The 3626-nt window shown below is 61.6% G+C and overlaps 1 long non-coding RNA gene across 1 annotated transcript; it reads left to right on the top strand.

Moving 5' to 3' along the window:
- The first annotated feature begins 18 nt into the window (after positions 1 to 18).
- On the top strand, positions 19 to 3347 carry LOC117800591. The gene is made up of 3 exons (XR_004623121.1): positions 19 to 1878; positions 1992 to 2089; positions 2219 to 3347. It is a non-coding gene; the product is annotated as an uncharacterized LOC117800591 (long non-coding RNA).
- Positions 3348 to 3626: the final 279 nt, after the last annotated feature.

The raw sequence follows: 3626 nt of genomic DNA, 5'->3' as shown, positions 1-3626 counted from the left end.
CGTGGACGAAGCCTGAGACCGTGTAAGTGGTGGAGGCCGGGCACAAAAGACCACATGTCCTGTGCTTCTAGCGCTATGTGTGTGGAACGCGGCGGGCCGCGCCGGCAGGAGGTGGCGTGTGGGCGATGGGGGCAGGGGCGAGTCACTGCTCATGGGTACGGGGTGTCCTCCTGGACTGATGGAGACGTTCTGCAAGGGGTGTGATGGCTGCAGGCTCTGCGAGAGCCCCCACGCCACTGAATGGTGCGCTTTACGTGGGTGAAGCATATAGCCCGTGAATTGCATGCAGTGGGTGCCAGGCTAGCGTGTGGGGCCGTCAGAAGCCCTCTGGATGTGGGCGCTGCCAGGTAGCGGGCACCAGCGATGCATCGGGCCCTGTGTCATCACCCTCGTGTTACAGACAAGGAAATCCTTTCCCCAAGAGGCTTGGTCCTCTGTCTGATGATGAGGGGGACCGAAGCCCACTCCCTTGTGGCATGAGCCGTGGGAGGGAGGGGCACCGCCAGATCTGCGGGCTCACCACCAGACCCCTCTCCAGGCCGCTCTTGCTGGGGGCCCGTCTCCCGCCCACCCCACCGTGGGCCACCCTGGCTGCCCTTGCGCCCCTCTCCGCTGCACCCTCTCCTTCACTCTGGCTTGGTTATCACAGTTTGCCTTCCCCCACGTGTCCCTGGGTCCTTGACACTCCCAGGCCCCTGCTCTTGGGGCTTCAATGACAGAGGTCCCAGCACAAGCCTACACTGACTCCCTCCCCATCAGGTGCTGCTCGCTGCCCTGGGCTCAGCCTCTGGAGCAACGCAGCTCCTTAACCCTGCAGGCTGGCCGTTCGTGGCCTCCACACCCCCCTGCTGTGTCCTGTGGCCTCCTTTCCGCCTGCAGTCTGCCGGCACCCAGCCCTCCCCCATGGGTCCCTGCTTCTTGCTGCATGGCCCAGATGTGGAGAAAGACAGTCACATGACACCTGGGCCTCCTCACTGCTCCCATACCCTTCTCTAGGCTGGGCCCAGGCCTCCCTCCTCTCCCACTCTTCTGAGCTCCCGCCCCCCAGGCCTGCCTCACGCATGTCCAGTGGCTCCAGCACACTTCTCCAAGGCACACGGATGGCTTTCCAGCCCACTGGCTGCTTGTCACGCCCCTGGGAACTTAGCACTGGCCAGACCGGTCCCCTCGATCCTCAGGTCTCCCAAGTGTGCAGCCTCTTAGTTTCTCCGATTGCCTGGGCCTGGCTGACCCCAGGGCCTTTGCACTTGCTGCTGCTTCAGGCTTGCATGCCTTCTCTCACTTCCTCCCCACACCGCTTAGATGCTGCCTAAGACTGAGGCCACCAGCTTACCCTGCGTAAGTGGAGAATCAGTCCCTACTCATGCTCTGCTTTTCCCCTGCAGCACAGGCCTGACCTGATGTGGTCTCTCTCCTTCTGTGGGGATACACGTCCCTGAGGGCGGGGGGTTTGTCTGTTTTGCTCACCGTTGCATCCCAGCAAACATGGATACCCCAAGAAGGATGGCCCAGGAGTGAGAGCAGGATGAGAAGCCAGGCCTGGGTGTCGTGCCAGCAAGGGTCTTGGGTGGGGGGTTCACAGCCCAATACCTTGCACTTGGGGCCCTTCTACTCCCCCTCAGCCCTGTGAGCAGCGCGACCATCCTCCAGCTGCCGCATCGCTGCCCTGCCCCCTCTGTGATGTCATGGGGGCTGTGTGATGTCACAGCAGACAGGGCGGGCCTGCCGTGTGATGTCACAGCAGACAGGGCGGGCCTGCTGCTGGTGGGAGCAGTGGAGGGCGGAGGTGCCGGTTTCTTATTTGATCCGAAGTTGTCCACTTGGAAGTGTAATAGGACCGCGCGGCTGAGGGGGCTGGGCTGAGGGCATGGTTGTCAGGTGAGACCCCCGTCTGCACTGCCTGGCCCCTCTGTTCCTGGCACCGACCACGGCTGCGAGCCCCTCATGCCCGCCGTGAGGTCCCACCTGTGCTAACCCGTTCTCTCCCCCAGGTTCCCTTGAACCCCCCTCATCTGTCCTTTGACCGCTACAATGAGATACGCACCAGAATTCAAAAAATCCCCCTCGCACCTCCTGAAGAAATTTGCAGGTAACGGGGAAGGACCGCCCTGGGCGCCCGTTCCACCCCACGGTGATGGCAGTTAGTCCCCAGGCTGAGAGCGGGAAGGGAGGGGAGAGGGATGCAGGAAGATGCCGTGACGCGTTTGTTTTCCTCAAGTGTGCCTTAGAGACGCCTGAGCCGGAGATATTCGGCGTCCGAAACACGTCCAGCTGGTTTACCGGGCCCACGGGTCAAAGACGTGTCCCTGTGACATGCCAAACGGATGCTTCCATCTCAGGGTGTTTCTTGCAAGAATGACTTTCTCTTGAAGAGAACACGTTTCGTAGCAGGAAAGCCCACCTCTCCCAATCTGGGTGCCCCGGGGTCTGCGGTCAGACACTCGGACTGGGCATGGGGAACCAGGGCAGTGGCTCCCGTGAGGCTGGCCGTCCGAGTGCACGCGCTCACCGCGTGCAGCCACAGACAGCCACACGGGGGGCGCCCTGCACGGGTGAGGTGGGAGGGGCCGTTCCCATCGTGCATACTTGCGTGTGACTCGACTTTCCTTCTCAAGGGAGCTTGTCTGCATGCCTTTTGTGATAAGACATAAGAAAATGGAAGGAAAAGAAATTTGGTGTCTCTTTTTTTTTGTTTATTTGGCTTGGAGCCTGGACTGACTGGGGAGGATTCTGGGCTGGCCAAGCTTCCATGAGACACAGTTTTCCTGTCGCTCGGCAGGAATCCACCGAGGATGGAGCCGGGGCTCACTTGCTCTGGACGCCCTTCCTGGGGCTGGTCTGTGCGGCTCCATCACACAGGGCAGCTGGGACAGAGGTCAGTGGGTCTGGCTCGAGGCCCCAAGCCAGGCTGTGGGGGGCCCACTGGAGGGGCTGTGGTTTCTCATGCACAAGGCCCCGGGCAGAGGAGGCAGGTGGCCTGCACCTGGGGGCACTGAACGGGTAGCAGAGAGGGCTGGCCTGGAGTGGCCCCCTCGAGCGTCCTGGCAGAAGCGCCTGCTTGGGGGACGGTGTGTCCTCAGGGCCTGGGAGCGGACAGCCTTCTTGCCTCTGTTTCAGGGCTGTGAGAGCGGTGGCCCCGGTGTGCTGGCGACGGTGAGCGGTGCCCACCGCCTTCTCCGGGTGTGGGCGGGAGCAGGTTGGCCACTCAGGTGTACCAAGCAAAGCCGGGGTCCCACCTGTGCTAACCTGCTTGGGGCAGGAGGTCGTCTTCCTTGTCCTCACTGACCCACAGGAGGGCCTGTTCTCCTGGCTCACGGTGACCCATCTGCATTTTGACCATAAACCACTCTTCCTCCGGTTTGCAGTGGGGGTGAATGGAAGCATGTGATAGTACGTCTCTGTCACCCTCTGTAGATGTCGATATGGCTCTTCCATGTTTTTACTCTGATACTTGCTGTTGAACTGTTAGATGACAGCTGGTTTTGTCAGCACCTGCCGGCAGCCTTCCTGGAGCCAGGTGTGCTGTTTCTGTTGTTGAAGGCTGCCTCTGCCACTGAGGCCTGGGCAGGTGGAGGGGAAGGGCAGGTGTGGGGGGAAGGCGGGTGGAGGGGGAAGGAGGATATGGG

Source organism: Ailuropoda melanoleuca, unplaced genomic scaffold (assembly GCF_002007445.2).
Source record: "Ailuropoda melanoleuca isolate Jingjing unplaced genomic scaffold, ASM200744v2 unplaced-scaffold73022, whole genome shotgun sequence".
Taxonomy (NCBI): Eukaryota; Metazoa; Chordata; class Mammalia; order Carnivora; family Ursidae; genus Ailuropoda; species Ailuropoda melanoleuca.
Note: the sequence above shows the minus strand (reverse complement) of the source record. Positions and strands in the feature narration are given on the sequence as shown.